We start from the raw sequence: 25,377 nt of genomic DNA on the forward strand, positions 1-25,377 counted from the left end.
AAGAAATGTAATGTTGCTTCACTTTGATCAATAAATTGATGCAAAATTCTAACCTTATTGTTGGCTTATCTTTAAACTGCGACGCTCATAGATTACACAACTTCTGTGGCTGATTAAAACCAGGTTAAATTCAGACTTGAAGACAGCCAGCCAGCCACAGAACCTGCAATTCAATAGTGTCCTGGTTTAAAGGGATACTTTGGTTGGACTACCTTATTTGGTTCTCTTTGTTTATTTTTAGGACTTTGATGAAATCTGAACACAGTTATGGTTATATTTATGCAGAAATTGACAAACTTTTTAGCACAACTAAACCTCCAAACTTTCCCAGTTTAGTTGCAATTTTATGACTTTGGGCCCGATTCAGAGCTGGATGCAGCCGCGCGGTCGCTCGCAACATTCACATCCAGGTGGTCTGCGTACGCGTACTGGCCGTTGTGCGCGTGCGCAACCTTACACATTGTGGCTGCATCCCTGAAGATTAAGGCCGAAATGTGATTGACAGGTGTGAAGATACCGGGTTCCAAATCACTCAGGCACAGTGGTAGATGAAAAACCAACAGTGGTTTATTGAACAGCATGGGTTATAAACAGCTCAGCACACCTCTGTAATCCAATTCAACATGACAATACCCACCACAAACTCCTGACAGAACATTACTTCTTAGTCTTGGAGAAGAGAATCTCTCCCAGCAGCACAGAGTCCCAGATAAATCCAATATAATGCGTTACACAGCGGATCCCTGGCAGAACATTACTTCTTAGCCAAGAGTCAAAGAATCTCCCTTCAGCTCTCTGGGTAGCTCTACTTATACCCCCAGAAGCTTCATATTGCAGGGGTGTGTGTGGCTTCTTTGTCTTAGGATCTTAAGCATTGGAATACAATCCATATTCTAATCAAGGTAATTACATCAGCCAGAGCGCCACCATGTCTGGTCAGCTCACTGTTGGACAATAGGGAGTAAACACAAAGGTAAAATGGTACCTTAAATGATTCACCTTTTTGAGTGTCCACTGTGGTGTTAGTAAACAATAGAAAACTAGGTCTAACGTGAATACATTATCTAAAGGGTAACAGATAACATAACACAATTGCATAAATTAACAATGTTAACATTGATTGGGTGAGCAGCAATGGACATGTTATGGAGAATGAACAAACAGACGAATTAAATCTATGTGGATATGGGTATAAAAAGTACATATTTGAAATGGGAAATGAGGCATAGCTAAATTTATTGTCATAGACCTTTCATTTCCTTACAACAGGCATGGGCGGGGTTATGGCATTGTGTGGGCGGTGCTGGCAAAACGGGGGTGGGCCAGGACTGTTTTTTGGGGGGCTGCGTGACGTCACACGTAGCCACTCCCCCCGTACAAATGCCCGCTGACCGCCTGCCTCTGCAATTTAATTGCGGATTGCATCGGGGGGGGGGGGGGGGGGCGGCCACACACATATTGGTCGGCCTTGCCCTGTGCTGGGCTGTCCCTAACATGTGCACAGATGAACGCAGATCTGGCTGCGTATGCAGTGATCTGCGTTCATCTCTGAATAACCGCCTTTGTCCCAACCATGGACAGGTTTGTGCTGTAGATTTGAAAGTTGGGAGGTACAGTACAGAATATCTAGGCTTACCATACTATCCCTTTAAACTGGGACAGTAATGAATTACACAAATTCTGTGGCTGGCTGACTACAAGCCTGCATTTCACCTTGTTTTAATCAGCCACAGAACTTGTGTAATCCATGAGCGTCCTGGTTTAATGTAGTATGGTAAGCCTAAGTATATCCCACTTACAGCTGCTGTCCACAATGATGTTGAGCAGGGGGGTAAGAGACAGCGTAAAGCTTCAGGGCCTCCATGATGTGCCAACACTGCGTTGCACTAGATGTCCTTAATCAAGGGTAGGCAAAATTAGGAAGCATGGAACCCAGTGTGATAGTGCAGATTGTATCATTATCCCATTGATAGCTGTGTGGTGGGTGTGTAAGCCAGCTTTCATGCTTGATCATAACGTACGGATGGAAATTGGACGCCTGTTTCCCCAACATGGGGTGGCTGCAAGTACAGATACTAATGATAACAGTTGCAACTGCGGACATAAAACAGTGGGTAGGATAGGCTTCCATGTTTTTTGGCCACACAGGCAAATTCTCACATAATATAAGGAAGTAAGCAGTCTGCCACACCCGTAAGGAAACGTGGATGCATACAAATCCATGCCTGCAAGCCTCTGCTGCTAAGACACCCTCTAGTCAATTGGTCAGCCTCAAATGGCAGAAAATTTGGCATGGTGTGACCTTCAATTTATCAGCATACCTCCTAATTATAACCATGCCCAGTCTGTCTGGCCTTTATAAGGCCTTGTCCACATTTGTGTACTGGAAATCAGGACTAACCAACAACAAAAAAGACTGTAAAGGTGGGTTTTGTCCCTTTGACAATTGATGCAGTTTTTGCAACTGGCTGAAGTTATTCTTTCTCTGTTCTTCTGTGTCTCAGTCTTTCCCCAGCTTCATACTTTTTCACCAATTCGGTCTCCTCTTCCACATCTTCTGTTTCCCCGTTCCTTTTTTTTTTCTTCACACGGTCGGTGTCACATTATTATGGCCACCTCCTACATTTGACGTCAGCAGCGCATATCCCTTGAAGTATGTCACATGTCTTGCACTGGCTTGGTGGGTATATAAGGTGTGCGATACGCCGTCTGCTCACATATCACTTGTTGCTGTCATGGGTAAAAAGGGCAATTTATCTTAATAGCAAAAAAGGATGATTATCGGCTTTCGGGCCAAGGGTGGCAGTATTTCTGACACAGCGCAGTTTGTGAAGGTGTATCATGACTGGACAAATGGTACCATTGTGAATAACCGATGTGGAAACTGCGTAGCACCACGTGCCATTGATGTGAGAGGTGAACTTGGCTATGATGGTGTGTGAGGGCCAAACGCTACAGTGGAGCAGCTCACTGCCAAAATGAACCTAAGGACTACCTAGGCCTATATTTACTAATAATCCGAGTTTGACCGATTTGTGTTTTTTCTTCTAAGTCCCAACACAGGAATTCACTAAGCACAAATCTCTGCAGTGTTTGGGCTATTCGTAATGGTTTTAACGGCAAAGTTCAGAAATACGAATTAATACACCATCGGGCAAACGCGGCTGTTATTTCATACAACATGGGTATTCACTATTCATTCGTATTTGGGTGTTAGTCTCTGAGTGCTAAATTGCGGTCGTATTTTTTTGCGATTCGTTAAAAAAAGTGGCAAAAAAATAGACCTGCTTTTTTCAGGTGTGTTTACATGTGTTGCCACTTGCAAATCATTCACACCTGAATTAGGATGCCTATAAAAGGATCTTAGGCCCATTTCAATGAACCTACACTCAGAAATGGCAGCAGGACTGTGTGCCAGTGATCTTTTGTGTGCTGTGGGATTCCTCAGACATCAGCCTGTAAGTAACCAGAGCCAAGAAACTGAACATGGTCAGCAGGTTGTACAGGTTCCACTGAGGCTGCGCAGGCCTCGTTTTTTTAGGGGGCGTTTAAACTTGAACGCATTGTCCGATGATAGGGTCATACAGATGTTCCGTCTAAATCGTACCAACATTTTCCGTCTGTATGACCTTTTCAAACTGGGCCTAGACCCTGAGACAGCACGCTCTCGCTCTGTCTCAGGCCTGCACAAACTCCTGGCTGTGTTGCACTTTATGGCTACTGGGAGCTTTCAGGCTGTGTCTGGGGATGTCATAGGAATCTCACAGCCCTCATTTTCAAGAATATTAACACAGGTGATGTATACCTAACTACCTCCTCTGTTTTTGGTTGTTTTTAATGACTCTCGGTGGCCAGTTCTGTCCTAAAATCTCATGTTTTATTTTCTATCAAATATACATACACAGGTGTTGGCTGTTTTGCAGCCCCACATCGATGCCTCAATCTGCTTCCCTACCCAGGAGTCTCAGTGGCATGCCGTCAGGGTAGATTTCTATGAGCTTGCTGGCATGCCCAATGTGCTGGGAGCCATAGATTGCACACACATTCAGCTGAGACCACCTAGGGGCAGGCAGCACATCTATACTAATCGTCATCTAGAGCACTCCACAAATGTGCAGGTGGTTTGTGATGCAAAACTCAAAATAATGAGTTGTTGCTGGTTACCCCGGGGGCTGCCATGACTCCTTCATCCTCAGTCAGTCATCCCTCTTTGATAAGTTTGAGGATGGACAAATGCCAGATGGATGGCTGCTGGGTATGTAATTTGATATGTGTAGGCCTGTGTATAGTTTGGCCAAATACAGTGTGTTACTTATGTGTTGCTGTATCTTAACATGAGACACGTTATTATATCTGTATTTCAGGTGATGGAGGATATGGCTGTTTCTCTTGGCTTCTAACTCCATTGTCCTGACCTGATACCCCTGCTGAACACAATTACAACAATAATGCACATAAGTCCACGCGGAATGTGATAGAAATATGTTTTGGTGTGCTGAAATCTAGGTTTTGGTGTCTGGATAAGTCTGGTGGCCTTTTGTTGTATAGTCCCTTGAAGGTGACTCAAATTGTGTTCTGCTGCTGCTTTCTTCATAACATGTGTTTGCAACAACATCTGCCACATGTTGATGAGGAGGAGGAGGATGAAGAAAGCAGCCAGCAAGCAGAGGAATTAGAGACATCTGGTGATACTTGGAGTACAGATGTAGGGAGGAGGGTGGCAAGATCTGATAAATACTTATTTTTAAGGTAAGTTTTGTTTGCTTATTTCATTTTTTGTGTAAGCATAAATATATGTTGCCCCATTTTTCATTTAAAAACCATTACTCAGAATGTGTCTGTCTCCTTGAGAGATCCAAACATACCCTTGCTTTATGCAAAACAAATGTAGCATGTGTATTGTGTTTATTTAAAATCTCTAAACAACAGATTATGAGTGGCATGCATGTGTTAGGCGCCGAGGTCCGCATGTCCGTGCGGCCCGGCGCCTAGCAACTAGGGACGCCGTGCGTGTTCAGCTGCCGGCTCCCTAGCAACGCTAGACGCCGGGCACGCTGAGCTGCACGGACCCTAGCAACGGGGACGCCACGGGCGGACCGCAATCCCCGTTGCAGGGCCTATTTAACAAGCACGCACACTTGTCCTCTGGCCGTGCAGCAAGGCAGCTGCACGGCATTTATTCCCAATCAGGCTCTAAGCAGCTGATTGGAGGACTCCCTGCTAAATACCTTCCCAGTGCTTCTCACAGACGCCGGTAATAGCTTCCTGCATGCTGCTTTGGTTTGCTGAGAGTCTGTTCCAGTCCTGCTGTATCCGGTCGTTCCTGTTCTCAGAAGTCCTGTATTCGGGGGTTGTCATCTCATCCCAGGAAGTCGTTTGGTCCCCAGTAGTCCTGACTGATCACCTTTTAATATCGAGTGGTGTTTCGTGAGTTGCGGCTCTGCCGTGTGTCACGGCGCAGCCGCTTTATCTTTATTTATTCTGTTTTTGGAGCATTTGCGGAGGGTTCCGCTTCCACAAAGTCCTCTCTGGAACTCAGCGGTGCCGGGTAGGAGAAGTGGACAAGTGGATATTTTGGTTGTCCTTTTCCCTGGCGGTGTTTCCGCACATATTCTAGTTTTAAGTTAGCTTGTAGCCCCTGGCCTGGTTGTTTAGTCAGAGGGCCCCTTGTTATCACCCTGTCTCGGATTTTCCTTTGTCTCTCATTAAGACCTGGGGGGGCATCGGAGTTGGGCAGACATAATCCGCCCTTCAAACGCGGCTGCCATGGGCTCAAGCAACCATAGTCTCGCAGAGGATCTCTGACAGCACGGGTGAGACAACGGAGTTAGGGTGCCAGGGGCTATTTTCCATTCCCGCTCCCTTTCCCAGCATTTCGTTCCAGTGCTCCGGTCCTCGCAAAAAGATCTCCTCAGACCAGAGTGCTGGAATCATAACATTATTACCGGCCATACCAAAAAATTAAAATTAAACAGGGCTTTAATTTTTTCCTCTCATTCAGTTTTTGTTAAAATTTTTGGCCTCATGAATCCGACAGGTTTAGGGCCAAACCCTGGCCAGCTCTTAGTCAATCAGATTCAAGAACTTACTCAGATGGTTCAGGATCTTTCTTTTCAGGTGAGGTCGCAGGAAGATCTTTTGCGAGCCTCCCCAAAGGTAGTCCCTGAACCAAAGATGCATTTGCCTGACCGTTTTTCTGGCGATAGAAAATAATTTTTTAATTTTAAAGAATCCTGTAAACAGGGCTGGCCCTAACCAATATGATGCCCTAGGCAAGATTTTGGCTGGTGCCCCCTAGCACCACCACTGGTTGCACCTCTTTCCCAGCACCATCACCCCTCACCCATAGCAGTCCTTATTTTGGTGTTTGTACCCCCTATATTTTAAATAGGAACAGTTCGCACATTTGGCGCACAGCCCAAAAAGGGGTGTGTTTTTGCTGGCAAGGGGCATTGCCACACAATAGTAACCCCAATTCCAATTACGCCACACGGTACTGCAACTTTATTCACATTTGATCATGTGATAGTGTCCATAATTCATATTACATCCCACAGTAGTATTACTTTACCTTATAAACGTTTACTCCTCACAGTAGAGCCCCTTATTTACATTACATCACACTGAATTGCTCCTTATTCACATTACACCACACCCTATTGCTCTTTATTCACATTAGACGACACAGTAGTGCCCTTTCTATACGCAACGCCACATAGTAGAGCACCCTATACACATAATGCCACACATTAGTAATGCATTTATACACATAATTCTACACAGTAATGCCCCTTATACATTATTAATGTCCTTATAAACATAATGTGCCTTACACATTTTGACAACCTTTATTAATGCCCTTTTACACATAATGTCCCTTACATATATGCTGCACATTATTAATGCCCTTATACACATAATGACACACATAGTGCCCCCTACACATTTGCTGCACATTATTAGTGCCCCTATGCACATAATGACACACATACAGTAGTACCCTGTTACACATATGCCACACATTATTAATGCCCTTATACACATAATGACACACATAGTGCCCCTTACACATGTGTTGCACATTATTAATGCATTTTTACATGACACACATAATGCTCCTTACACATATTCTGAACACTACTGCACAACCAACCCACTCACATGCACACAGCACTTACACTTCCACTAACACTGTGACCTCTGCCTCTGCTTGGATACAGATGTGTCCTCATAAATCTTGCCTCAATGCTAACGTCAGGCACCTTTTTTTATAAAAATGCATCTTATTTGCATTGCTATGTGGCTAGGATGCACAAGTAGATTCTGCTGATTAAAATGATATGCAGCATGCCTATATACTGTGTGAGACTGTGGCTGTATCTGCAAAATATAGGCATGCCGCATATCATTTTAATCAGCAGAAGCTGCAGATGCCCCTAGGCATATCAAATGCCCTAGGCAATTGCCTAGTTTGCCTATAGCTATGGCCGGCTCTGCCTGTAAACTTTATTTCCGTTTAAGACCTACTTCCTCTGGTTCTGAATTTCAGCGGGTTGGGATTATTATTTCTTTACTCCAGGGGGATCCTCAGACCTGGGCATTCGGTTTAAGGGCAGAGGATCCTGCGTTGTTGTCAGTAGACGCTTTCTTTAAGTCTTTAGGGCTTTTGTATGATGACCCAGATAGAGAGGCGTCCGCTGAAAGTCAGCTGCGCGCTCTCAAACAAGGAAGAAATCCTGCAGAGGTTTATTGTACTGAGTTTCGCCGTTGGTCGAACGACTGTGGCTGGAATGACCCAGCCCTGCGCAGTCAGTTTCGCCTCGGCTTATCAGAGTCTATTAAAGACAGTCTCCTCCAGTACCCCGCTCCTGAGACTCTCGATAAACTCATGGAGCTTTCTATTAAGATTGATCGTCGTCTCAGAGAGCGGAGGGCTGAAAGAGGAACACCTGTAAGGTCAAGTCCATGTGTTTATTCCATTCCAGAAGACGTAGAGGAGCCCATGCAGATGGGTCTCTCCCGGCTGTCTCCTGAGGAAAGGGCCAGAAGGCAAAATTCCGGTCTTTGTTTGTACTGTGGTGGTAAGGGACATTTTGCTCGTAACTGTCCGAACAAGTCGGGAAACGCTTTGACCAGGTGAATTGTGAGGGGGTTCACCTAGGTCTGCAGCTTATCTCCTCGAATAACTCTCTTTTAGTCCCAGTTAAGGTTTCCTTTGGCAGCCTCAGTTCTTTGGTGTCGGCTTTTGTTGACAGTGGAGCTGCAGAAAACTTTATGGATTTAACTTGGGCTAAGGCCTTAGGCATTCCTCAGTTACCATTGGGTAGGTGTGTCACCATGCATGGCTTAGATGGGAGTCCGCTTTCCAACGGGGTTATTACTCACCGTACACCTCCCGTAGTACTTACAGTAGGCGCTTTACATTCCGAAAATATCGAGTTCTATCTAACACATTGCCCAGCAGTTCCAGTTGTTCTGGGTCACCCTTGGCTGGCCTTTCATAATCCCACCATTGATTGGCGGTCCGGGGAGATTTCACAATGGAGTACTTTTTGTGCTAAGGAATGTATTTCGTTTCCAGTTAGAGTGGCAGCTATCATTCCAGAACTCATTCCTGTGGAATACCAGGAGTTTGCTGATGTATTCTCCAAAGGCAATGCGGACATTCTGCCTCCCCATCGGCCTTATGATTGTGCTATTGAGCTAATTCCTGGTGCCGCATTGCCAAAGGGGAGATTATATGCATTGTCCGGGCCAGAAACTTCGGCTATGAATGACTATGTTCAGGAGAGCTTACAGAAAGGTTTTATTAGACCATCAAAATCCCCTTTAAGTGCTGTTTTTTTCTTTGTGGAGAAAAAGGATGGCTCGCTTAGACCATGCATAGATTTTAGAGCCCTGAATAGGATCTCAGTCAAAAACACCTATCCTTTGCCGTTGATTTCTGTACTCTTTGATCAGTTACGTTCTACTGTGATTTTTTCTAAAATTGACCTGAGAGGAGCTTACAACCTCATCCGAATTAAATCTGGAGATGAGTGGAAGACGGCTTTCAGTACTCAGTCGGGTCACTACGAATACCTGGTGATGCCGTTCGGCCTGTCTAATGCTCCAGCAGTTTTTCAAGACCTCATTAACGATGTGCTCCGTGACTTCCTAGGGAAATTCGTGGTCGTTTATTTAGACGACATCTTGATTTTTTCTGAATCGATGGAACAACATATCACCCAGGTGCGTCTGGTTCTTCAAAAGTTACGTGAGAATCATTTATATGCCAAGCTGGAGAAGTGTGAATTTCACGTCACGAAAGTATCTTTTTTAGGGTACATAATTTCCCCTCAGGGATTTTCCATGGAACCTAAGAAGCTCCAGGCCATCCTTAATTGGGCGCAACCCACCAATTTAAAAGCAATTCAGCGCTTTTTAGGGTTTGTGAATTATTATAGGAGGTTCATTCATTCTTTTTCTGACCTGGTTGCTCCCATTGTAGCTCTGACAAAGAAAGGAGCGGATCCTACCAACTGGTCGCATGAAGCTGAGTTGTCCTTCCGGGCCCTGAAACAAGCCTTTGTCTCAGCTCCAGTCCTCAGACATCCTAATCCGGAATTGCCCTTTGTTGTGGAGGTTGATGCCTCAGAGGTTGGAGTGGGGGCTGTCCTTTCTCAAAAGGATCCGGTGTCTTTGGACTTACATCCTTGTGCCTTTATGTCCAGGAAGTTCTCCTCCGCTGAATCCAATTATGACGTTGGTAATCGGGAGTTACTGGCGGTAAAGTGGGCTTTTGAGGAGTGGAGGCATTGGCTGGAAGGAGCAAAGCATACTATTTCGATATTGACTGACCATAAGAACCTGCAATACATTGAATCAGCTAAACAGGTTAATGCCCGGCAGGCACGTTGGGCATTATTTTTTACTCGTTTCAAATTTATAATCACTTTCAGGCCTGGTTCCAAGAATACTAAAGCTGATGCCCTGTCACGTAGTTTTCTTCCGGTTCACAATAACAATCCTGTTGTTACCCCCATACTTCCATCTTCGGTCATCCGGGCAGGCCTCACACAGGATTTATTTACCCAGTTAAACCAGCTTCAACACCAAGCTCCTAGATTTACTCCTGCTGGTCGTCCTTACGTTCCTGAATTTTTGAGAGCCACTGTTTTAACTGAATTCCATGACAACAAGGTTTCAGGGCATCCGGGAATCACTAAGACATTGGAGTTAGTCTCTCGCTCAGTTTGGTGGCCTAGTATGTCTAAAGACGTTAGGGAATTTGTTTTTTTCATGTCAGGTTTGTGCACAGCATAAGGTTCCCCGTTCCTTGCCTATCGGGCAACTTATGCCCTTAAGTGTCCCTCTCAGGCCATGGTCTCATATTTCCATGGATTTTGTGGTTGACCTTCCCCTTTCAGCCGGATTCCGAGTCATATGGGTGGTAGTGGACCGTTTTCGTAAAATGGCTCATTTTATTGCTCTTCCCCGATTGCCCTCTGCTCAAGGGTTGGCAGTTTTGTTCCTCCGCCATGTGTTTAGGCTTCATGGGTTACCCACTGATATTGTTTCTGATCGGGGTCCACAATTCATCGCACAATTCTGGAGATGTTTTTGTGCTTCATTAAAGATGAAACTATCATTAACATCCGGTTATCACCCACAATCCAACGGGCAAACCGAACGAGTTAACCAGTCATTAAAACAATATATGCGCTTGTATTCAGCCAAACTCCAGAATGATTGGTCCGAGTTTCTTCCTTTGGCTGAATTTGCTTACAATAATTCCTGTCATTCCTCCACTAAAGAGTCTCCATTCTTTTCAGTTTTTGGTTTTCACCCCAGAGCTAATTCTTTTTTTTATCATTCTCCAGTCTCCTCGCTGGCATTGACCTCCCATCTCAGAGCAATTTGGAAAAAAGTGCACCTTGCTCTCAGAAAAGCGGCCTTTCGAGAAAAGAAATTTTCTGACAGGCTCCGACGTCCTTGCACTTTTAAGGTCGGAGATAAGGTGTGGTTGTCAACTCGCAACATCAGGCTTCGACAATCCTCGGCTAGACTGGGACCCAAATTTATTGGACCATTTCTTATTATTAAAAGAGTCAACCCAGTTGCCTTTCGGCTACGTTTACCAAGATCTCTCAAGATTGGAAATACGTTTCATTGTTCCCTGTTGAAACAATACGTTTCTTCCAGTAGATTTCCTCGGAGGATCTCTCAGGGTAGATCTCCAGTGGATGTACAGGGACAACAGGAGTTCTTGGAAGAGAAAGTTCTTGATTCCAAATTGTCCCGAGGTCGGCTTTATTTTTTAGTTCACTGGAAAGGCTATGGTCCGGAGGAAAGGTCTTGGGTCCTAGATAAGGATCTTCATGCCCCTAGGTTCAAGAGGGCATTTTTTCGGGAATTTCCTCAGAAGCCTGGCTTTAGGGGTTCCTTGACCCCTCCTCAAGGGGGGGGGGGTACTGTTAGGCGCCGAGGTCCGCATGTCCGCGCGGCCCGGCGCCTAGCAACTAGGGACGCCGTGCGCGTTCAGCCGCCGGCTCCCTAGCAACGCTAGACGCCGGGCACGCTGAGCCGCACGGACCCTAGCAACGGGGACGCCACGGGTGGACCGCGTTCCCCGTTGCAGGGCCTATTTAACAAGCACACACACTTGTCCTCTGGCCGTGCAGCAAGGCAGCTGCATGGCATTTATTCCCAATCAGGCTCTAAGCAGCTGATTGGAGGACTCCCTGCTAAATACCTTCCCAGTGCTTCTCACAGATGCCGGTAATAGCTTCCTGCATGCTGCTTTGGTTTGCTGAGAGTCTGTTCCAGTCCTGCTGTATCCGGTCGTTCCTGTTCTCAGAAGTCCTGTATTCGGGAGTTGTCATCTCATCCCAGGAAGTCGTTTGGTCCCCAGTAGTCCTGACTGATCACCTTTTAATATCGAGTGGTGTTTCGTGAGTTGCGACTCTGCCGTGTGTCGCGGCGCAGCCGCTTTATCTTTATTTATTCTGTTTTTGGAGCATTTGCGGAGGGTTCCGCTTCCACAAAGTCCTCTCTGGAACTCGGCGGTGCCGGGTAGGAGAAGTGGACAAGTGGATATTTTGGTTGTCCTTTTCCCTGGCGGTGTTTCCGCACATATTCTAGTTTTAAGTTAGCTTGTAGCCCCTGGCCTGGTTGTTTAGTCAGAGGGCCCCTTGTTATCACCCTGTCTCGGATTTTCCTTTGTCTCTCATTAAGACCTGGGGGGGCATCGGAGTTGGGCAGACATAATCCGCCCTTCAAACGCGGCTGCCATGGGCTCAAGCAACCATAGTCTCGCAGGGGATCTCTGACAGCACGGGTGAGACAACGGAGTTAGGGCGCCAGGGGCTATTTTCCATTCCCGCTCCCTTTCCCAGCATTTCGTTCCAGTGCTCCGGTCCTCGCAAAAAGATCTCCTCAGACCAGAGTGCTGGAATCATAACAGCATGAAGTCTGGATAAGTGTTAATAAACTTGTACTGATAATTTATTAAAAGCACACATAATCCACATAGTAATTTATTTCGTATTTTACTTTATGAATGTGTGTAACGTCCTAATGTAACACTTCTCCACATATAATATGTTAGCCTTGAGGAATACATGTGTCCCTATGTGTGATGCTCCATCATATTTAAGGGACACAAACTTAGTATCATCCAAAATAATTTATTTCGTTATGTTTGCTGGAGTAAACTTGGTGATTTGTAAGACAATACCCAGTTTTCAACATATATCCATTATTATACACATTATTTGCGTTGTTTAAAATATTTACAATTTCTTTGTGTCTGTATCATGTGTAATAATCTGATTACTTATCTTTAACACACACAAACATGGCACAACAATAATGTCATTCATTTTGGGACTGAATTATTTAAATTGTTTCACAACATATTAGTACCTTTTTAGGCTACTCAATTGTGTTATTCTTGTAATGTCGTCTAGAGAAGAAATGTAAAAGAGTTAAAAATCACATTGTAAGTTGTATTGGTCATGGATGAATCTGCATGGCTGCCAATTAGTCTGCCTGCAGGATATGAGAATGATTGGAATCTAGAAAGAGTAATGAATAGAAAAAATCAAGTGGTCTTGTTACTGCATGCTACGATCAATGTGCAGATCAAATTACTTTTTCCTCCTCCAAAAAAATACAAAGATGTTAAAGAATAAATGTGTTGGCAAAAATCTTGTTGTTTGTAACACTAATAATTAATGATGTTCAACAACTTGACAAGGTGCTAAGTGTTATATATATTGAGACAAACCTACACTTACTAACTGTGATTATTTTCTTCTCTATACAGAAATCGGAGTCTCTATTTTTTTGGGGTTGGCTGCTTGGACTGGCCTTTGCCTTTACCACTGTCGTGTTGGCGTGCTATCGTGGAGCGCCTTGGTGGTGACGACACTGGCGACAGAATAGGAATAGTCGTACCAGAACTGCTGCTTGGTTGCTGTTGGTGCTGGGATCTGAGTGTTTTATTGAGGCTAGTGAGGGTGGCATTAAGTTCACGTGTTGCAGCATTTTGATTCTCTAAAATTCTGGTGATAGATTCATTGATCATTTGATTGTTTTCTGAGATGTTGATGTGGCTTTGCTGTTGTGTGCGGTTCTTCCATTATGTGTTGTAAGTTGCCCATGACATGTGTAATGTCTGCACGCATGATTTCCATGGTATTGGCAATTCTGGTGGTTGGTTCATTTTGGCGACTGATATTTCTGCTGATTCTTCTGAGGTGAGATGGTAGGTTAGCAAAAATTTGGGTCTGCCTACGCAGGCAATCTTGATTGGTGGCCTGCTGTGTAGCCCAACTGTCCCAAAACACTTGATCAGGGCCTTGTGCTACTGGTGTTGTCGGGCTGTGTTGTGGTGGTGGAGTGCTTTGCTGTGGTGGTATACTCACAGGTGCTGGGTGGCTGATTCCTTCGATTAATGGCTGCATTTGTAACATGATTGTCTCATCCATGTCATTGTGTTGCTGCTGTTGCGTCGTGATGCCTGTACCAGTACTAGAATCTGGAATTAGAACCATTTTGGCATTAGTTAGACATATGTTTGAGAAATTCAAGCAAAGCAATAAACATGGAACTCATGTATTTAAATGGTGCTTTCAGATATCCAGCATAGCAACATCATCACTCAGAACTTAAATACAGACATATTCCTGTTTGTGGCAAATGTGTCTGGTTACTGCATTCTTAAAGCAAGCACATGAGTTGTATGGTAGATCAGACATACTCCACCATAAAAACACACTTTAAATCATAATGTGTTTCCTTATAGTGTTTAAAACAGAAACATAGTAATGTTTTGGCATGTTGGCGCCAATGTTACGACAAACACATAAGTGAAATTGATGAAAAAAACCTTACTATTTGCCACGCTTACACATGTGTTTATGTTGCAGCATCGTCCACACAATCTGCTGCTGTATGGCTGAAGTGGACATACATATCTTTTTGCTCAGAATCCATTTGATGTTTTTTTTTTCTTCGGTAAGTATAGCAGATTTTGTGGAATTTAGAGTTAATTAGTCTAATTAAATGGATTATTATGAGATGAGTAATTTTTAAAATCATTACAGTTTCTTACTCACAATCAAGATGAGCGGAGTGTGGTTGGCGTCTTGGAGGTGTGACCAACATTTGGAGTGGTGGGACCGAAGAAACTGTAGACAATCTTCATGGCGGGGTAGACTGCTGTGGTTGTGATTGGACATCAGACCTTGCTTTCTTTGTTGCCACATGTATTATTGTTTGGTGTGCTACAGGAGTCCGCCTCCTGCTGCTCAAGACTTCTTTTGATGGACCTAGGATTTAAAGTGTACTTTTGTTATGGCCATTCCTTTACAAACATAACCTATACTACAATGGACACTTTACCTGCTTCTGCAGCGTCATCATCATCATCAGATGTCATGGGAGCGACTGTAGGCCGACCAGTACTGCTTTTTTTCAACACTGTAAATAATGAAACAAATAAAAGAACTCATTTATTCATGCTATTGTTGATACATCCACCCATTATGTTTATAAACATTAAATCTTTCAAAAATGGATGCTTATTTATGTGGGAATAATTTCTGAACAAAACCATAAAATAATTTCTAAAACACACACATTGGCCAATAGCCATATGCACTATGGAAAGTGCAACACAGGAAATAATGTACAGGACACAGACATAGGACACAGGGGCAGATTAATTAAGCCTGGTGAAGTGATAAAGTGGAAGGTGATAAAGCACCAGCCAATCAGCTCCTAAGTGTCATTTTGCAAACCCAGCCTGTAACATGGAAGTTATGACCTGATTGGTTGGTAATTTATCAACTTCCACTTTATCACTTCACCAGGCTGAATAAATCTGGCCCACAATTACTAATACATACACTAACAAGCCAAAGCACAGACAACTTCATTTAAAAATGTTATGTAATTGATGAAAGAAGCAATATAGAAAATGCTCTGTGATGTGGCACTCCAAACACACATTAGCACAATATGAGCCAAAAAACAAACCAACATTAAAAAAACAAGCATAATAGTACGGTAACTAAGTCTGCAGCGTTGTGTCAGGGTACAAATACAGACTCTAAATGATCCCCCCAAAAAAGTGGGGTTGTCTTAAACAAGATTACATACAGTACTAATGAAATTACACATGTAACTGGCTTCAAAGCCACTTTGCACTACTCCAGCCTCTAACATGTCAACCACTGATTTTCAAACATTGCACATGGATAATTGAAATCAAAAACATAGGCCAACTTGCAAACTGACAAATGTGCAAAAGGAAAACATTATTGCTAGACAATTCAATGACACACCAAGTCCAAACTACACATGGAAAATGTACTGTAAAAAAACCACATGACATACAATAAAGTGCTATGTTACATTAGCTTTTGTAGAAAACATTACCCAAAACAATGTATTTGTGGATGCACACATGAAGATGGGAGTAATATGTAACGTCACATGACACACATTTCCCCCAAAAATAACGCAAGAAGTAATGTAATAGAATGTTAAGACAAATACACATGCTCACCATCCTTCCTGGGCAGATCGGAATCACGGACATGGGTTGCAGACACTACTTCAGGAGGTATTAAACTCCGCATGGGCTCCTCATAGTCCAGATATCTGGCAATATAGGGCTGTCCACCACCGGTTTTGCGAGCCGACTTCGCCTCCTTGGCCATTTTGGACTTCACACGGCGCTTGATGTCATAGTACCGTTTGCGGCACGTGTCCTCCATCCGCTTGACCACCCCCTCACTATTTACAGCAGCAACAACTTTCGCCCACAACACCGTCTTCTTCCGTGTTGGCACCTTGACGGACTCAGGCCCAAATAGCTGCCGCTGATACTTCATCAGCTCCCGCACCAATGCCACATTTTCAGCATAACTAAACTTTACATTCCGCCCAGTCTTAGTAGTGGTGCGTGGCTGCGGAGCTCTCTGACTGTCACTATCACTGTCACTTGAGGCTGCTGCAGCAACCTCACCCACCTCCTCAACCTCACTAACCTCACTCTCACTCACCACCTCCACCTGACCAACCTCCTCCCCCTCACTCACACCCTCCACCTCACTCACCTCACCCACCTCTGAGTCAGACATAATTGTGTGGTTCAACAATTAACACAGAAAAAAAAAATACAAACAACACACTCCTCCACTACCACTGCACAACTCACACACACACACACACACACACACACACACACACACACACACACACACACACACACACACACACACACTGACAAGGGACTATAAATCAAAAAAACTTGGACAAAAAATGAGACAAAACCAAAAAAAACAAGACTACAAGAATGATAAGACTACTTTCAAACACAGTACTACACTCAGAAATCGCCCAAAAAACTCCTCACCAAACCAACTACTCACCAACCTCCACAGCACAACCTCCCTCCTCACCACTAACTAACCCCACGAGGTGCGGACGGTTTGGGGCGTATTTATATGGTTGCGCACAGACACTCCTACATCTGAAACACAACCAATCACGAACGGGGATGAAACTAAAAGTGAAAATGCGGCCGTGGTTGATAAATAACCCTGCCGCGTTTAACAGAGAAAATAAACCAGTAAAAACAACAAAAACACATACGCAAACGACAATGACGGCCGTAAATGTGACAAAAAAAACAACAACTGGCATCGACATTGGAAAACACGAAAACCATAAACTCGACTGCTTCGTAACTTGGCGTATATAGGGGGTCATTCCGAGTTGTTCGCTCGCAAGCAGATTTTAGCAGATTTGCTCATGCTAAGCCGCCGCCTACTGGGAGTGAATCTTAGCATCTTAAAATTGCGAACGATGTATTCGCAATATTGCGATTACACACCTCGTAGCAGTTTCTGAGTAGCTTCAGACTTACTCGGCATCTGCGATCAGTTCAGTGCTTGTCGTTCCTGATTTGACGTCACAAACACACCCAGCGTTCGCCCAGACACTCCCCCGTTTCTCCGGCCACTCCTGCGTTTTTTCCGGAAACGGTAGCGTTTTTTTCCCACACGCCCATAAAACGGCCTGTTTCCGCCCAGTAACACCCATTTCCTGTCAATCACATTACGATCGCCAGAACGATGAAAAAGCCGTGAGTAAAATTCCTAACTGCATAGCAAATTTACTTGGCGCAGTCGCAGTGCGGACATTGCGCATGCGCATTAAGCGGAAAATCGCTGCGATGCGAAGATTTTTACCAAGCAAACAACTCGGAATGACCCCCATAGTTTCAAAAAGTTGCAGGAAAATGCACCCGATAACAAACGAGTTTAAACACTACAAAAACCGACTCAAACACGAATATTAGTAAATAAACCACCTAGTGTCTTAAATGACAGTTCAATTTGATCAATAAATTGATGCAAAATTCTAACCTTATTGTAGGCTTATCTTTAAACCGGGACACTCATAGATTACACAACTTCTGTGGCCTGGTTTAAAGGGATATTTTGGTAAGACTACCTTATTAGGTTCTCTTTGTTTATTTTTATGACTTTGATGAAATCTGAACACAGTTATGGTTATATTTCTGCAGAAATTTACAAACTTTTTAGCACAACTAAACCTCCAAACTTTTCCAGTTTAGTTGCAATTTTATAACTTTGGGCCCGAGTCAGAGCTGGATGCAGCCGCATGGTCGCTCGCAGCATCCGCATCCAGGTGGTCTGTGTACGCGTACTGGCCATTGTGCGCGTGCGCAACCTTACACATTGCGGCTGCATCCCTGAAGGATAAGGCCGCAATGTGATTGTGTATTAGACAAAGTGCAGATGTTTTAAGCCAAGAGAAGTGATAAGTGATAAAGCAGTGATAAGTGCAAGGTGATAACCCACCAGCCAATCAGCTCCTAACTGTCAATTTACATATTGGGGCTGATTGGCTGGCGGGTTATAACCTTGCACTTATCACTGCTTTATCACTTCTCCAGGATTAATACATCTGCCCCTCACTTATTCTGTAGTTCTGTCTCAATTGCTTACCTTCAGATTAAGCCTACGAATGCTGGCTAGTGATCGTCTGCTTGATTGGCATTGTCACTGTGGTGGGAGAGGCTCACTGGATGGGAGCCAGAAACTGGAGATTGCAGGTTAGGAGCCAGGTGCACTGCTGGTAACAACATCTAGGAGGGCACCCAGAGAATGGCGGCTTAGATTTCCTGGGGGCGGCGGTGGCTGGTTTCACTCCCAGGGAATCTGCGCTTTGTGCAGCCGCACCGACCTAGTTATGACCCTGTCTGCTTCAAACTTTAATGTTCGTATACTCAACAAAGGGTAATGTAACAAAAAAACATAGCCACAATAAATGTGTAGTGCAGTGGTTCCCAAACTGGGACTTGCAGGAGTGCCAGTGGTTAGTGGTACTGGATCAAATCAGACTATTTATTATCAATATGATAGGCAAAACCAGTGATAGTGTCTGCTAATCATAAAAAAATGCACAAATAGAAGTCCAACCCTGTCCATCACTACATAACTGAAACTATGGATGACAGTTCAGCGCAATTTACTTAATTGAATAATTTAGGGGTGCCATGAAAAAGGTGCTGATACTATAGGGCGCTGTGATTAAAAATAGTATGGGAACCACTGGTGTAGGGAATGTACTAGGCCAGTGCATGTGATGTTTTAAGATGAACAATGCAATATAACATGTTGCACCCCACATCCATGCTCTGGCACAATCCTGTCGGTTCACGCAACATTGCTCGCATCAGGCCATTTCTCTCCCAGAGTGCAACTAAACTTATCATCCACTCACTAGTCATCTCACGACTCGACTACTGCAATGCTCTCACTGGCCTCACTTGCTCCCATCTTGCTCCCTTCCAATCTGTCCTGAACTCAGCCAGGCTAATCTTCCTCTCCCGCCGCTCCATATCTGCCACTCCCCTTCGACAAAATCTACACTGGCTCCCATTCCCCTACAGAATCCTCTTCTAACTCCTCTCCCTCACATACAAGGCCATCTCTAATTCCACTGCTCCCTATATCTCCAACCTCCTCTCCCTTTATACTCCCTCCCGTCCCCTATGGTCAACCAATGACCATCGCCTCTCCACCACCCTGGTTACTGCTTCCCATGCTCAAGTTCAAGACTATGCCCATGCAGCACCCCTTCAATGAAACACACTCCCCCACCCCATTAGACTCTCCCCGACCTTGCAAAGCTTCAAACGGGCACTAAAAACCCACCTATTCATCAAAGCTTACCCTTCCGATGCATAACCTAGTCCTAAGGCTGCTCCTCCATCTCCCTGCCTCATGCCTTGAACATCTCAGCTTTGCTTAAATACTGCCATCAGGCTACCTCCCGCTTGCTTGCAGCTCATGTCGACCCTTCCCACTAGATCGACACATTGCCCCCCCCCCCCCTTAACCACTTAACTGACGATTCTCCCCCCCTAACCACTTAACAGATGATCCCCACCCCCAAAAAAAAAAAAACGTTCAAAATTGTCGGGTTAACCCTATCCAAAATGATTGGGAATATCTTGACCATCGGTAGCATCGCGACCATCGCGACTTTAGTATTTAGAGCTCGGACAGCTGCCAGGTACACAGGGAAGGGGGGGGGGGAATGATTTACACTTACAATAGAAGCCGCTGGGTGGGGGGATCTGCCGTGCTGACCGATCAGCAGTGATCGGCAGCATGGCAACACTGGGTGCTGGAAGGCAGAGGGACCTTCCGGTCCCTCTGACAGCAGCAGCGGAGGGAAGTTTCTTTTCCCTGCCACTGCTAACACAGTTTATCTGACTGGTTGCATCCTGTGCAACCAGGTCAGATAAAGCACTTGCAGGCATGGTTGCATCTGTTGTGACCATGCCAGGCAAGTGGTTAAAAAAACAAAAAGGGAACACATATATGTCGTGTGCGTGTGTGTGTGTATACCTGTACATATTTATAATATATATATAACACAGCATACATAGAGAATCCACATATAAACCAGCATGCCACTCTTGTTGTAGGAAACAAGTTTAAGGCATAATTTAATCCAGTTTAAAGTGCAATGTGTAGCATAATGGCAATAAATTCAACAGCATAATACTCATCATCATTCCTGACGGCAGCTCCTGTCAGGAATGATGATGAGTATTATGCTGTATATTCCTTGTATACTGGTGTGAAAGTAGAAAGGTTTCTCTTGTAGAATTTAGAATTGGTCGTTTTCTACTTTTCCTGCAAGCGGGAGTAGATATGGCCCTACGTTTAGGCTCCATCTGTCACGATCCGGGTATCTGGACGCCATTTCTTACCCATCAGATGCCTCCTAAGGCTGGCTCAGCGCTCCAGGACCGGATCCCATCTGTTATCCTGATGTGTACATTCCTGTATCCTCTCCTGTCACTCCGGGACGCTGTCACAGTAAACGCCATATTACACCTGGCATGGCGTCTCCCGCGGCCTCCGCCGCCGTCCCTGAACTTCTGCATGCAGAGTGTCTGAGTGGCGATTACGTCAGCCGCGGCCTCCGCTGTGTCCGCGTGGTTGGATGTGCATCTGTCAGCCTGGCGCCTCCTGTCTCCGGTGGCCGGCGCCGCCATTACTGTTTTCATTACCACATGGATTACAAACCAAACTTCCCTCCAAGTGTCTGCATGGGCGCAGCCATCTTGGATTCTGTCAGCTGATCATTTCCACCAATCTGTTCTCAGTATTGATAATCTGCATAATTGCCTAGCCAATCCCTTCCTTGCTGCAGGTATAAATACACTGTGCCTGAGCAAGGAAGGCGTCAGTGCTTTGGTTGTCAAACCTAGTTCCTGTTTGTCTCTCTCCTGTGATTGTCTTCCAGGTTCCAGCTCCTGTCTCAAGACTTCCACCATAGAGACCCGCACCAGCATTCCACCTGCGGTGTAGCCTGACTCTCCAATCCATTGTGGATTCATCTGTTTCCAGCTACAACATTACCTGCTTCCAGCTCAGCTTCCAGCAGAGTACAGCTTCTCTTAAAGGGCCGGTGTCCTTTCTACACTTTACCACTCTCCACCGGTATTATTATTTCTCCGCTCTCAAGTTCTACATTTCAGTTCATATTTCATCGCTCCCAAGTTCATTTATTATTTAACTGGTTCCAGCCAGTATCCACTCCGTGCTAACAACAGTCTGGTTCCAGCCAGTATCCACAGCAGCCGTTTTATCTTCAGCAACCCAGCTTTTCCTGGAACACCAGCTGGCACAATCCTGGGTTATCTCCATTGCTACAGTCGGGCTGTCAGATTGTGTTTTGGCTGTGTCCCCGGAGGGGGCGCTAGTGGGTCAGTGGAGGTACCTGGGAGAAAACGAGGAGGCTGGATAACGTTCCTGCGCATGAGCGCAATGATATTTATTAGCAGATGATATAAACAGAATGGCAGCAGAAATAATAATAACAAATGGAAATGTCAATCACACAGCGTAATAGCTGAAAGTCTATGGCAACAGGATGACAGATGACTGGACAAATAATAACCGGTAATATGATAAACAGAAGAACAGGTGCTTGTAGGGATGATTCTGGTTTGGAAACCAGTGCAGGTTTTAAACATGAAACTTGGCAGTGAGATGTTGAATGGCAAACCTGGTAGCAGAGGCAGGAGTCTGACTATCCACAGTGCAGGTGGTGAAGCACTGACAGCAGCAAGCTGTATCACAGGTGGAGGAATGGATCACACCTGGAGTCAGTCTCAACTGCAAGGCTGAAGCACACAAGGTGGTGATGAGTGTGAAGCCTGTTTGAAGATTGCAGGTATTGCTGGGCCTTGAAGTTCCACGGAGCTGTGCAGAGTAACCAGGAGTACAAGTCTTAAAGCAGAGAGCCAGGAACACGGAAGGAACAGGAACAGATCCTTTCACATGGGTCGCAGGAGTGACACAAAGTCCAGGATCCTGCAGACTGATCCTGCAGTCTCTTATGTACCCCTTGGTGCACAGGCATTGGATGAGTGAGGGAAAGTGGGTGCGGCCAAGCACCGGATTGGCCGCTGTATGCTGGTTGTTGTGAACTGTCATGGCGGCGCCCATGCCGCGGCCTAGCGGGAACGCGGCGTGCTACACGCCTGCTGTCTCAGGAGCGCTCCCAGGCCCGTGATGGCGTCCAGAGGCAGGGACACGGACGACAGGTGACCGCAGGGAGCCAGGTCGGAGTCCGCAACGGCGGACGGATGTCAGCTTGGTGAGTCGATTCCTGACAGTACCCCCCCCTTTAAGGGTGGACACCGAACACCCACGTGGCTTGGATGGATGAGTGCTGTGGAAGACACGGACCAACCTTGGAGCATGGACATCCGATGAATTTACCCAACTTCTTTCCTCTGGGCCATAACCGGACCAATCGACCAGGTACTGGAGACGTCCATACCGGCAACGAGAGTCCAGAATTTTGCCAATCTCGAATTCCACGCCCCGCTGAGTTCGAATTTTGGGGCCAACTGGAAGAGCACTCTGAAAACGGTTCAGGACTAGAGGTCTGAGGAGAGAAACATGAAAAGCGTTAGGTATTCGAAGAGAAGGTGGTAACTTCAGTTTATAGGCCACAGGGTTGATGACTCTTTCGACAGGGAAAGGACCAATGAAACGGGGTGCAAACTTCATGGACGGAACCCTAAGACGAAGGTTACGGGTTGACAGCCAAACCTTGTCCCCAGGTTTCAGATTAGGAACCGCACGTCTCTTGCGGTCGGCAAAGTACTTGTACCGGCTGGAAGCCTTTTTGAGAGACACGTGAATCTTCCTCCAAATTAATGAGAACTGAGTCAGAGCAGTAGTGGCAGCAGGAACATCCATATGAGGGAGTTCTTGGAAGTCTGGAACACGGGGATGTTGCCCATATACTGCGAAGAATGGTGTTGTTTCAGTAGCAGTATGATAGCGGAAGTTGTGGGCAAACTCGGCCCATGGGAGCAGATCGAACCAGTCATCCTGGGAAGATGAAACATACAATCTTAAAAACGTCTCAAGTTCTTGATTAACCCTCTCTGTCTGCCCATTCGTCTGAGGATGGTACGATGACGAAAACTTCAGCTTGACTTGCATGGCAGAACAGAGGGCCCTCCAAAACCTCGCTACAAACTGTACCCCCCGGTCGGATATTATTTCCGAGGGTAGACCATGTAAGCGGAAAATCTCCCGTAGGAAGATTTGGGCAAGTTTCGGGGCAGAAGGGAGACCCTGGAGAGGAACAAAATGAGCCATCTTGGTGAATCTGTCCACTACAACCCAGATGGTATTGTATCCTTGAGAAGGAGGAAGGTCGGTGATAAAATCCATGGACAGGTGTGACCAGGGACGACTAGGAACAGACAATGGTTGTAACTGACCTGCTGGAGACTGACGAGGAGTCTTATGCTGCACACACTTAGGACAGGATGCCACGAAATCCTTGATGTCAGCCTTCATCTTAGGCCACCAGTACGTCTCGGAGAGAAACTTGAAGGTCTTCAGGACACCAGGATGACCGGTGAACTTGGATTGATGAGCCCAAGATAGCAACTTGGGACGGAGTTCTGGGGAAACAAAAGTCTTACCAGGAGGAGGAGCTGGGGAGACTTGAGATGCAGCGAACACCACTGGACTCAGGATGGAATGAGGCACTGAGTCAGGCGTTTCCTCTTCGGATTCCATAGATCGGGATAAAGCGTCAGCTTTAACATTCTGCGAACCTGGGCGGAAATGAAGCTTAAAATTAAAACGTGAGAAAAACATAGCCCACCTGGACTGGCGAGGATTAAGGCACTGAGCTGCCTTTAAGTATAGCAGGTTTTTATGATCCGTGTAGATGTTGAACGGATGTTTGGCCCCTTCTAGGAGGTATCTCCATTCCTCGAGAGCCAGCTTGATCGCCAGTAGTTCTTGGTCTCCAACGGAGTAGTTAGCTTCTGCAGGAAGGAATTTGCGAGAATAAAATCCACAAGGGTGGACTTTCCCATCGGTTCCCTTCTGGGAGAGAACAGCTCCAACCCCAACTGTAGAGGCGTCCACCTCCAACTCGAACGGTCTGTTTACATCTGGCTGAGACAGAACTGGAGCAGACATAAAGGCCAGTTTGATCTTCTGGAAGGCTGCTAAGGCTTCTTCTGACCAGTTGGAATGGTTTGCCCCTTTCCGAGTCAGGTTGGTAATAGGAGCGATGAGAGTGGAGAATCCCCGAATAAATTTCCTATAGTAGTTGGCAAAACCCAGGAACCGCTGGATAGACTTGAGAGAATTTGGAATGGACCAATTGGCAATAGCTTCCAATTTTGTCGGGTCCATCTGAAGATCCGATCCGGAAATTATATAACCCAGGAAGGGTATAGAGGGAACTTCAAAGGTGCATTTAGAAAGTTTACCGTAGAGCCGGTTCTCACGAAGACGTCGGAGGACTTCACGGACTTGTAGACGATGAGATGGCAGGTCTTGGGAGAAGATGAGGATATCATCCAAGTAAACAACGAGGTACTTATACAGGACATCACGAAAGATTTCGTTCACAAAGTGTTGGAACACTGCTGGAGCATTACTCAACCCAAATGGCATTACCAGGTATTCGTAATGGCCATCTCGAGTGTTAAAAGCTGTCTTCCACTCGTCACCACTCCGGATTCTGATGAGATTGTAGGCACCGCGGAGATCTAACTTGGTGAAGATGCGGGCTCCTTTAACTCTGTCAAATAATTCGGTAATGAGTGGTAATGGATAACTATTTTTAATGGTAATGTCATTGAGACCCCGGTAGTCAATGCATGGACGCAGTCCTCCATCCTTCTTTTTAACAAAGAAGAAACCTGCACCAGCGGGTGATGATGAAGGGCGGATGAATCCCTTTTGTAGATTCTCCCTGATATATTCACTCATCGCCTCGGTT

Source organism: Pseudophryne corroboree, chromosome 3 (genome assembly GCF_028390025.1).
Source record: "Pseudophryne corroboree isolate aPseCor3 chromosome 3, aPseCor3.hap2, whole genome shotgun sequence".
In the NCBI taxonomy this organism is placed as follows: domain Eukaryota; kingdom Metazoa; phylum Chordata; class Amphibia; order Anura; family Myobatrachidae; genus Pseudophryne; species Pseudophryne corroboree.